General features: G+C 46.4%; 1 protein-coding gene across 1 annotated transcript in view; it reads right to left on the reverse strand.

Annotated features, from left to right (window-relative positions):
* GRIN2A (glutamate ionotropic receptor NMDA type subunit 2A) overlaps positions 1-12,496 on the reverse strand; it is a 476,283-nt gene that overhangs the window by 316,286 nt on the left and 147,501 nt on the right. The window lies entirely within an intron of this gene.

Here is a 12,496-nt window from a genome sequence, read left to right on the forward strand (position 1 = left end):
CAAAGAGGTGCAGCTGGGCACCAGGGGGCTCCCCTGTCCCCCTCCTTCCCAACTCAAGCCCTCCGGGCATTCCAGCCAATGCGAGGCTGCCCTTCCAGCAGTGGGCCTCTGTGGGGGTGGGACTGCATGGTTGCCCCAGGGATAGGCCTCCCCATCCCCTATGACCTGACCCCTCACACTCCTGACCCAGTGAATGAGGGTCCCCTGTACCCAGGAGCCCCCTCTCCTCTCCTCATGCTGGGTCTGCAACCTGAGTGTGTCTTACCTTCATGAGGATAGCCCTGATGGTCAACTTGCCCACCCCAAACTGCTGTCCCACAGATCAGCAGCTGTCCCAGGGTGGCCAGCTTCCACAGTGCAATGGCAACCTGCTTCTCAAGGCGGAGAGTGGGCCACATGTGTGGTGTCCTGGTGTCAGAGGGTAGGGGCAAGACAGGTGCACAGCTGCAGAAATGTCTCCTTCCTCATGCGGAAATTCTGCAGTGTAGTCCCACTTACCAATGAGCAGCCTGTCCCACCAGTGGGTAGCTCCAAACCCACTAGATCACCTTGGGGGGAGCACAGCAGAGGACTGGGTGTCCTCAGCCCCACTGGCAGGTTTGTCACACTGAAGGAGATGGAGCGTGGCTGCAATCACCATGGCCAGAAGCCTAACCAGGGTGTGGATCTGGTGCCTTCCTAGGACCTGCTGTGGATCTATAGCTACGAGCTAGCAGCTTCTGGTCCCTGCACTGGTTCTGCTGTGCTTTGTGCAGCAAGACAGGCCTCAGCATGTGCATGGAGAGGCCCTTTAAGGGAGCACCTGGCCAGAGTTTCCAGAATGTCTTGTCAGCCATGCAACCCTGTCCATAGCATTTCCTGGCCCGTTCTTTTGCAAGAGCAGCCGGGACAGTGTGGCTGCTCTCTATAAAAAGAGCAGATTGATTTTTCAGTCTGCTTTTTGTGTGTGGCCATGATCTTTCAATGGAAGGTTTTTTTGGAAGAGATCTTCTGGAAGAACTTTTGAAGGATCAGTGTAGCGTAGACTTAGCCAAAGAGACAAATGGAATTCCCTCCACAGGGGAAAGGTGTAGTAAAGGAAGAGGGCCTTGGAGTTTGTCCATCTTTTGCTTTCAGCCTGAAACCCCCTAAGGAGAAACAGAAGTGCTTTACAGTTTACTGGAGACCCAAGTCAGGGTAATATTATTCCTGACTTGAAGCTTGCACCCAATATGAAGGCAGCTGTTTAGGTTAAGAACTCACAGCAATTGAATTAGCTAAGCATTTTCTCTTTTGTTTGATTTGGTAATGCACTTTGACCTGTCTGTTTTTTATTTATAACCACTTAAATCCTACTGTTTTGCTTAACAAATCTTTTATTCATAAAAGAAGGCTACCACTGTGCATATCTCCCTCGCGTGCCTAATGAATCCTCCTTGTGTAAGTAATTTGTACAGAGAGAGAGATGGATTTATTTGGGCTTTGATCCCTCCTAGGAGTTGATTTCCTGGGTGCTCTGCCCTAGCACTGCACCTGATCAGAGCTGAGCTTAATCAGCTTTCTCATTGCTCTGAAGGGAGGCAGTAACTCCAATTCTGTTCCTTGACTTGGAGATCAGAGAATCCGGCTCAGCAGGGTTGGGTGGTGGGGAGCATAATCAGCACCTGAGGGAACATCCCAAAGGGTCTTGTGTGACTACACTCTATTACAAGGTATGTTTTAAAAAAACACGAACTTATTATTGTACAAAGGCCTTTATTATCAAAGGGAACCTCTTTCCTGAGTGTTCAAAACATCATTTACATTCTTTTCTGAAATCTATACAAGAGCTGATCAGAGTTTGGCAAATGCTGGAATCATTTTCTGGATTTCAGCACAGCATTCAGAAAGTTGACAAGCGCTTAGGGCTACTCCTGTTGCATTGTACAACGTTAACTCCCTGAATTCTTCACATAAGACCACTTAGTTTAAGGGCTCTTTGGTTTTTATAGGATTTCTGTATATTAGTCTTCACATTCTATGTATGCCCAGAGTCTTCCCTCCTTCTCCATTCTTCTACCCTTTATTTCCTTCTGTAATGAACAGGGGCAGAGATGGCTACAGAGACTTCTTTTTGACAGTGGCAACACTAAAATGATCCATGATCCTCAGGGACTTTCCAGTGTAAAAATTGGCTTCTTGTGCTATAACCATTCATTGACTTCCATCTGGAAATGTCCTGCAAACAGAGACTTCTTGGCAGATCCTCTCTCAGTGAGTCCCTTGTGCTATTCTATTTTTCAACTTTTTTTTTTTAACTAAAACCTGGTAGATATTGAGATCAAACTGTACAGGTGATATTTGACTTACAGAGAGTACATAAAGTACTAGAAAGGCTCCAGAGCTGAGCCCTCCTGGTTTCCCTCATGTTTAACCTGGGGAAGAAAACATTACACATCACCCCTATACTTTATTGATTTACAATATACAGTGAGCTCTTTGTCAACATTGTTTAGTTTGAACTTTCTGTTATTTTGGTGCAGCTAATGTTACCACAAAACTAAAAATTACTGAAAACAGATTGCAAAAAGAGCAGAGACTGGGGAAGGTCAAGACTGTTTGCATTGAAGAAACACCTGCCTGCAGTCAAATCCCGTGATGAAAAGATTGTGTGCACCTCTTCAGAGCTATTCATAATGACAGCAGTACTACAATTCCCATTCAGGGTCAAGAGACACAAAAAACCCACCACATATGAAGGTGGCTACAACAAATGTGGAGCAGACACCTAAGACGAATTAAACAAATGACATTTTTTGGATCTCCAGCTGCTGCTGCTGCTGCTGCTGCTACTTTGGCAGTGGCAGCCCTCAGAGCTCCAGGTCTCTTTGAAATATTGATAGCACCTTTCCACATGGCTGAGGGGGACCCAGCACAGCAGTCCCAATGGAGCCAAGAGTACCTGTCCTTGGCTCACCATTTGGGAGGGGGAAGAGCCAGATCCCCCTGCCACTTTGCCCAAGGCCCCATGGTGGCTGTCAGCCCTGCTCGTGAAAGCTACTCCTAATCTATGAAGAACTGAAAATTACAATGGACAAACAAATATTAACAATGAAGAGCTTTTGCCACATTAATTCCCTTCTTCTTTATCATTTGAGAGCTGGGGGAGGCTGGCTCACTGGGGGAAAAGGGGGACAAAGGGGACAACTGCCCTCAGGTCTGACAATTCAAACGGGCCCAGGGCTTCTGGCTACAGCCACTGCTATGCCCAGCTCTGCCCCTTCCTCCCAAGGCCATGGCCTTTCTGGGAGCACAGAGCCACCTCCCCTCCCCCCAGTACATACATATCCTGGAAAATCTGCCTGGCTCCCAACAGGGAGGAGAATGTTTGAGAGGGAAGTTGCAATGCCTAGTACTGAATCCACATTATTTGGAATTTCAGACATAGCAAAGTCTGTTAAAGGTGTAAGGAATGTGCCAGCCAGAGCTCAATACTGATGAAAGGGTTGAGGAATGTGTCCTTTAGATATCATTTGCATATGTAATGCCTTGCAAACAAAGTCTGATGGGTAGCAGTGGGGTTTCATCTATTGTAAACAACATGTTGTTGTAAAGTCACAATTTATGCTATCATACAGTATAAGAAGAGGGAGGGATAGCTCAGTGGTTTGAGCCTTAGCCTGCTAAACCCAGGGTTGTGAGTTTAATCTCCTGAGGGGGACATTTAGGGGCCTGGGGCATATAGATTAATTAAAAAAAACTGCTAGGGATGGTGCTTGGTCCTTCCAAAAGAGCAGGGGACTGGACTTGATGACCTCCTGAGGTTTCTTCCAGCTCTATGAGATGTGATGTGTAATTGTGCAATCTCACCAATGCTTGAAGCTGTTGTGGGGATACAGGGCAGTCATTACTGCATAGATTATGGATTGCACAGGGCTCCCCTCACCTGAGCATTGTGAGGCCAGAGGGGTTACTAGTTCAAACCATCTGGCAGGGAATCTTAGGCCTGGCTGAGCCTTGGCCATAAGCCTTGTTTGACTAGTCCTTCCTCCCACTGTTCAAAGATAGAACTAAAAATTGGATGCTGGAGTCTGTATTTTTCATTTTTATGTGGGAATCCATTCTGATGGGCACTGAGATTGAGTGCTGGAGTCACAGGGTGGCAGTTGAAGCTACTGAGAGCTGAAATCACAGGGTTTTGCCTCAAGCCAAATCCACAACACAGTGGACAGATGGCCAGCAGGATGCCACAGAGAGGTGGATAGCTAGCAACTCCATTGTGAGGTAGCTGTGGACTCTGGGTTCTGGACTGCACTGGACTACACCCCGTGGGGTGGGGGGCAGGGGGCAGATAAAGAGCTCTATGCAAGAGACTTGGTTTGCAGACTCTGGGGGACAGTGCCTTGGTTAATGGGGGTTTACCTCTCCTTTGTTTACACATATTGATGTGCCACTGTAAATTTATGTTGGGCTAGCTATTGAACAAGCTGTTTCTATCTCAGACTCCGTGCTTGCAAGAGGGGGAAAACTGCCTTTACAGGCACCCAGCAGGTGGAGTAAGATTGTCCCAGGTTACTGGGTGGGAGCTTGAGCCAGTTGGTTGCATTATTGACAGAAATCACTAGGAACTAAACCCACCCCTTCTGCATTAATAGAAGGGTTACAAAGGTATTGCATTTGTCCCCTTCTATTCATTCATGGGAAAGGGTTATTCTCTACTGTACTATAAGTTCAACCTCCCTAGTCCAGCACCCTCAGGACCTCAGAAAATACAAGAGCAGGTGCCCTGGAATGACAAGTATCCTTTGATACCAAGGACATTGAGTAGGACACCCATTTTGTTTATTGATTTATGTCAAGTCACTTGTATATCCTTTCACTCTTCCTCTTTCCTCAATTAAAGATAAGAACATCAACCAGCCTTGTCCTTTCAAGGGTTCATTAATATTCTAAAACGGGGGCACATTGGTAATTAAGAATATTTATAATTTTATTAATCTGGCATTGTCCTTTGACCCCACTTCACCTGCTATCCTCAGCAAGACCTGCAAAATGCAACAGAAAAAGCTACAGGAATCATAGCATTGACTAATTTTATTTTCAACAGAACAATCAAGTGATCAGTTTAAAACAATACCTATTAATAGTTGTTAAGTGGCTTCTACATGGTGTTTTGGAGTCCAGAAGAAAGGTCTTCCGGACTTCAAATCACATGACGTTGTGCTAATGAGGTGTGGGGAATTTGCATCCACACCTCATGAGCATCTTTCGCTCCTTGATTAGCATGCCACTTCCTTCCTGTGTAGAAATGGCCATGTAGAATAATGCAGTTACCCCGGCTTGATAAAACATAGCACCCCATTTAAAAAACAAAAAAGCTGCCTCATCTGGACATTTGCTTCTTTTTGTATTCAATGTAATTCTCCCATTGTTTAGTAACAGAGAAGCAGCTGTGTTAGTTTGTATCTGAACAAACAAAAAAGGCAGTCATGTATCACTTTAAAGATTAAGGTTGTGCCTGCACTATGAGATAAAATCAATTTTTAATAAATTTTATTTTTAACCTCTTTATTATGAATTCAAATTAAGCGTCCACAAAGCTTCCTCAGATTCAACCCACCTTTTGTCCGTGTTGAGTTCCCACATCCTCATTGCCCCATGCAAGTTTGACAGTGTGAGCTGTGCATTGTGGGTATCTATCCCACAGTGCCTTAGACCAGGTTGCTTGTGGGCATTTCACGCTTGAATCCCAGAATGCTAAATACCGTCCCAGAATTCAGGGCACCAATAACCACACAAAAATGAACTGGAGATCACACCATTTCCTGCTGCGACATTCCACTGCAAGCATGGAACTCCAAATGCTTCAACTCATAGCCTACATCATTTCAGCAACCACAGTGGCTGTTGCAAAATTTTGTCTTCAATTACAAAGCTCAGTGATGGGTCAGTATCATGATGACAACAACAGTCCAAGAACTCAGTGACAGTAGAGTGGCGATTTTGGACTCATGAGACTAGCACACAATGGTGGGACCACATCCTTTTGGAGTCCTGAGATGACCAGCAGTGGATGCAGGACTTTCACATGCACAAGTCCACTTTTATGGAAGTTTGCAATGTGCCAGACCCCCACCCTGAAGTGCATCAACACTAGAAGAAGGCTGGCTTTAACAGCTCAGAAGTGAGTGGCAATCTCACTGTGGAAGTTTGCAATACCCAAAAATTACCGGTCAGTGGAAAATCACTTCAGGGTGGGCAGATCTGCAATGGGGTAAGTGGTGATGCAGGTGGCCCATGCAATCTGTTGGCATCTCCTCAGAAAAACTGTGACCCTGCACGATGTACAAGCTATAGGGAATGGCTTTGCTGTCCAGGGGTTTCCTAACTGCAGTGGGGCAATGGATGGCACGCACATCCCCATCGTGGCCCCTGCCCACCTGGTGTCTGAGTATATAAACCAAAAGGGGCACTTCTCACTGGTGTTGCAGGGGCTGGTAAATCACAAAGATCATTTTGTTGACATTAACGTTGACTGGTCAGGGAAGGTTCACAATGCGCGCATATTACAAAATTCCGACCAGTACAGAAAGCTCCTGAACGGGACTTTTCTCCCCAGTCAGATAATCACGATTGAGGACATGTTTGCCTCTTGTTATATTGGGCAACCCTGCTTACCTTCTGCTCCCTTACCTTATGAAGCCCTACACAGAAGTCCTGCACCCCAGCAAGGAAAACTTCAATCACAGACTAAGCAGGTGCAGAATGGTTGTGGGATGCACCTTTGGCCACTGAAAAGCGAGGTTCAGATGCTTATTGACCCATTTCGAACTTTCTGAAATGAATGTTCCCACTGTGATTACAGCATGTGCTATTTTGCAAAACATATGTGACTCCAGGTGGGAGACTTTCCCATCAACCTGGAATTCCAAAGCAGAGGCCATAGGCAGGGCTTACTCGCAGCTGCCTACACAACCAGAGTAGTGCCTCTTGACAGCCATGCCAATTCACCCCTGTTAAAGCACCTGCCAGTTCAACCCCCTCAATTCTCCCACCCACATGGCACCAGTTCACTTCCCCCATGCACCCCAGCTCACCTCCCCCAGCGGGGCTGTGGACCGAGCTCCAACTCCCATGCCCCAACCCCAGCTTCATGCCCCAGCCCCAGCCCCAGCACACCTGGGCCCCAACCCTCGTGGACCTGGACCCAACCCCCGTGCATCCCCATCTCACCCCCTCCCTAGGAAACTGGCTTAGAGCGTGTGGAGCTCCAACCCCCACCCCACTCAAGCACCCCACCCCAGTGCACTCCCATTCAACCCCTCTCCTGCCCAGCTCAACCCCCCATGGACCCTCATCACCCCCTCACACATAGGCCTCTGGCTTCAACCCATGTGTGGGGCTCCAGCTCCCAAGCCCCAGTTCATGGGCAGGAGACTCCCAGCCCCCAATACACTTCACAGGGCTCCAAACCTGAGTAAGTTAGGGGGCTTGGGTGGTGGGTTGGGGCTGTGGGAGGTGGGCACGGGGATTAAGCCTGGGATGGGTTAGGACTGCAGGGGGACCATGGGGTGGTAGTAGCAGGTGCTCCAGGCAAGCAGCAGTCACAGGCGCTGTGGGCCCTGAGCCCTGGGGAAGCAGCAGCCACGGATGCTCCAGGCCCAGAGCCCCAGGGAAGCGGCAGCGGCAGGCTCTCCCACCCCGACACGCTGAGGGCCTGAATAAGGGACAATTCATCCCTTTTAAAAAATAAGTAGGGATACCATTTTGGCATCCCACATACGGGACTGTCCCGCCCAATATGAAACCGCTGGTCACCCTATGAAGTTGGAGGAGCACAGGACTAAAGAAGCTGGGGACCTGCAGGGGTGGTAAACTGCAGCTGGGTGTGTGTGGGGGCGGGGCGTGAAGCTGCAGGAGCATGGGGTGGTGACTTCCAATAGTCTGGAAACTTTGGTAATCTGGCACTTGTCCAGTCCTGGACATGCCAGATTAAAGGAATTTTACCGTAATAGCATTAACAGAGAAGACAGGTATCTGAGGGGTAGGTGATTTAGTCTGTAAACAACAAGAAGTCCTGTGGCACCTTAGAGACGAACAGATATTTTGGAGCATAAGCTTTTGTGGGCAAAGACCTACTTTTTCAGATGCAACAGACAGTAATGTTTTAATATCGAGCTAACTCCTTTAAATTCAATTTTATCTCAGAGATTAAACACAGCTTAACAAAATAATTTACTCAGTGATGAGTTTTCATGGGGCAGTCCCAATTCTTCACATTTCTAGATAGTGCTTTACTATCTCCAGAACTGAAGAAGTGGGTCTGCCCCATGAAAGCTCATCACCTAATAAATTATTTTGTTAGTCTTTAAAGCATTACATGACTGTTTTTCTGTTTTCCCCCATTGTTTGACAATACAGCCACATAAATAAACTTGCATGAAAGTGATGCATTCAATATCATGCTTAACACTAAGTTGCATTCATTGGGAAGAAACGTTCATGCACCATTTGACATTTTAGCATACAGCAAATAAGCTGCAGTACATTAGAATTTTTTGTGTTCATTGTTTTAAACTAATATAATTAGGAATAACAAGAGAGGATACTCCAAACAGAAGAATTAGCATTGTCTCTGCTCACTGACAGTGCTGCTAAAAGAAGACTCGCATTTTATTGGTTCACTGGTTCTGGTTAAATTACATAACACAGTACAAAATGTTCCACAACCATGCTAAAGTCCCCTAAGATATTCATCTTTGTCAGTCAGTGCTCTTTGGGATCATCTACGTCTATAAAAAGAGAAAACACACAGGCAGTAATAAATCTAATATCTTGGTAACTATTCTTGACAAGGTAATTGCCTATTTGCTACCATCTCATGAGAAAAACAATTGGGAGGATAAAAGTTCACCAGGAATTTAGTTGCAATCTAATTTTTTGCTCGATTCTACTCAAAAAGGAGACAGATTTGGGTGAGTGGGAAATCAGTTGAGAGAACAGAGTAACAAGCCTGGATGGAAGTCAGAGGCCATGCACCAAACCCACAGTGCCAAATCATACCCTATGACCGTATCATCCTCTCTCCTGGCAGCATAGCTCTCAAGGGAGTCATTCTGCTGCTACTGGCTAGTCCTTTGAGCCAGTATCCAAATTCCTTGTAGTCCTTGCAACATTGACTGCTGGGTAGGTAGGTAGGTAATGAAGCATGGGGAAAGTAGCTACTCTCCAGATCCACCTATGTGTGCCAAATCCCATACTGTAGTTAACAAATTCTTGGAAAGGATTAAATAAGGACAGAACTGTTAAGCATGGTCTTCATAAAGACAATGCTAAAAATACCACAAATGTCTTGTTGATCCAAAGTAATTTATATGGCCTCACTTTGGTATTTTCTTAATTTCTTCTTTACAGCTACGTCTTCTCCTGGGGCAAAGAATGACCATTCTCCCTCAGTGAGCACACTTCATCTACCCAAATCTGAGCAGCTCACACACGATTACATAGATTTGTAACTGAGTAAACAGTAAGAAGGAGTACTGTACTGCATGCAATTCCCAGTAATAAACAAGCTACTTTAGCTTTAAATCCCTTGCTTGTTTTGTAAATCTGACCCACAAAGGCTGTTGACTCTGATCTCAGTAATACCGTGCACTTGATCAAATGCTATCCAAGGGAAAGTCTGTCTTTCGCATAGCACAAGAACACACAATGGACTGTGCTAAAAGCAACAAAGGCCTAAGGGAGACTTTCTCCCCCAGACCAAAGAGTAGAAGCAGACACATTACCATAGATTCAGGTGGCATTCCATCTCCCATCTACAGGTGAGACTGGCCAGTTAGCTATCGCAGCTGCTTACCACCATCCCTTTGTCCAGTACCTGGCATGATATGGTACCAGAAGCTCCTGCAGATCAGAATGCTCTGACAGGGAGGCCATGTGGATCCATGCCTACCTTGCTACATGAGCTGCTGCATCTAAAAATAGTTTTCTTTTTTCACTCCCACGGGAAGGAGGAGGAGGAGAAGAGATGTGCCTGGATTTAACCTTCGGTGCTTAGCTAATCTGATATTTCCTAAAAACATGGTTTGCATTTAAAAAGCTTCCCTTCTAAGAGTGTAGTCAGTTACCTATGACAAAGAGCAACTAGCTAGCCTCCAAAAGCAGACAGTAGAACTGTGCTGGGGATGGACACCACTATTCTGGTGCCCAGTGGTGTTAGGGAAACACTACAGGGAGGCACCAAACAGACTCCAGCCAGTCAAAGTAGCCGCTGGAACTGCTGCACTAAGGGGAAGGGGGAAAATGGGGTCCATCTGTGACCATCCCTTCCTCCAGCAACCTCTTGGCCCTAACTGTGCAGAAGAGCCCCCCACTCTTGGGGCAGAATGGTCCGAGTGGTGTTTCCCCTCCCGTCTAAATGTGGCATTGGTGGAGATGTGCAGGGAGAAACAAACCAGAGACCCCAGCTGGAGAAGCAGACAAACCTGGGCCGCTGGACATTCAGATAATTTGCTATTGTTTTTCCTGGACATTCTCTGCCCCGCATTGATTGGCTGTTTGTCTAGTTCTCTCCCTTCAAACCCCAGTATCTTCACCTCAGCTTTGGTCCACACCTGCCTTTCTTGGCCATTTCTCACCTTTTCTTTCAACTGCCCCTCTCCTGAAACTTTTCTTTCCATTTATCTTCTCTTCCCCTAGCTAAACTCATCCAAATATTACGGAACTATCGGACACTACCATCACACTGTTTACGCCGCTTGTGTGTAAACCCCTCCCCTCTTCTGTGTCCATCTTGTCTGTTTAGATTGTTAGCTCTTCAGGGCAGGGACTATCTGCTATTCTGTGTTTGTACAATGCCCAGAGCCTTTGTTGTAAAAAAAAAAAGAAGAAAGAAAGAAAGAAATTAGGTGGCAGTACTCAGCCAGCTCCCTGCCCCAGCCCCTCAGCTTATGGCTGGGGCTGCCGAGGTGCCAGCAAATACCAGCACAAAAAACAACAAAAAAAAGACACTGAAATACCTAGTGTTATGGCTCCTTCCCCACTCTAGCAAGATAAATGCAGAAGTGGGGGTCAGCAAAAGTAACTCCAAAACCTTATTAACCAGGTTTTGGTATAAACTTCCCCCCAAAAATTCTAAAAACCTTAGATTTTGGGGATAAAATTCACTGCCACCACCCAAATAATAATAAGGAAACCAGGGAGAGACTACTTGGGAAATTTTAGCCCCAAAAGTAAAAAACCAGGACACAAACATTAACCAATACCAGGTTAATAAAGATAAAAAGAAAGAACTTTTATTATTACAACAATATTTGTGTTGCAAGCCTTATGACTAGATGGAAGAGTTACAAAGTAAAACACATGGGGAGTTTTTACCATGGGCCTAAAACTTAATTTTAAGGAGAGTAAGAGAACATTTTTAAAAAGTGCACAGACATTAGATTCCACTTTCCAAGTCATAAAACAATAAAGCCTAATGGATCTATCTAGACTTTACCCTACTTACAGAAGACTGGGGGGCCTGTTTTTGGAGGGAGATATCTTGTGTTTTTCTCCCTCATGGCTGGAAAAGAAGCCAAAAAAAAAAGACAGAGAACAGAAGAGGGAGGAGCCAAAATTCAATTTTTACCTACATTCCTATAGGCCAACCCCACCTGGCTAAGGAGATTAACCCTTTTACTCCCAGGCTGCTGGCTAACCCTCATAATTATGACACCTAGCCAGGCCCAGGCGACCCTTAAACACTATTGCAATAAACATTGTAACAAAGTCCATCTTATTCCTGGGCCTCTACTCAGTCCACTGGATCCACTTAAGGGCCCAGTTGCCCTTGCTGGGGTGAGGGGTGCTCGGGGGAGGGACCCAGCCCCCACCCACTCATGCCAGGCTCCAGCCCAGGGACCCTATGTGACTGCTGGTGGGAAGGGCTGACTCCCTTAGCCCTCAGTGCAGCAGCTCTTCTCCCTGGGCCACTTCCCCCGACAATTCCCCCTGGTACCTTTTTCAAGCTGTAGCTGTAGCTGTAATGAGTCCCCCTCTCAATCTGTGGCAGCTCTCAACTCTCCCTCTGTGGTTCCTGTTCCTTTCTTCTGCTCCTTTCCAACCTGCTCTCTCTCACTACTTCTGGTCTGGTCTGGTCTGGTCTGGTCTGGTCTGGTCACGTCACGTCACGTCACGTCACGTCACGTCACGTCACGTCACGTCACGACCACACTCCCCCTCCCCCCCACTGGGGACGAAGGGCTTTTAAAGGCCTCTTATTAGGCCCACCTTGGAGTCAGCTGGTCCCAGTTAGCCTGAGCCATCTCCTGCCCAGCTGCCTGTGATTGCCCTGCTTGTGCTCTGCAGGCTCTTCTGCTTGTTTGGGCTCCCTCTAAGTGGTCCTCTGCCCTGGCCCTGCCACATGTTTATTACTAATAAACTCCCATCTCAGCTCTTTCTAAATTGGGATTTAAGATTCTAAATTAACTCTGCAGCACATTATATCTGAATCTAATTTAAGAGCTCAGTCTGATCAAGACAGGTCATTGTTAAA

The sequence above is a fragment of the Carettochelys insculpta genome, chromosome 16 (assembly GCF_033958435.1).
Source record: "Carettochelys insculpta isolate YL-2023 chromosome 16, ASM3395843v1, whole genome shotgun sequence".
Lineage (NCBI taxonomy): Eukaryota > Metazoa > Chordata > Testudines > Carettochelyidae > Carettochelys > Carettochelys insculpta.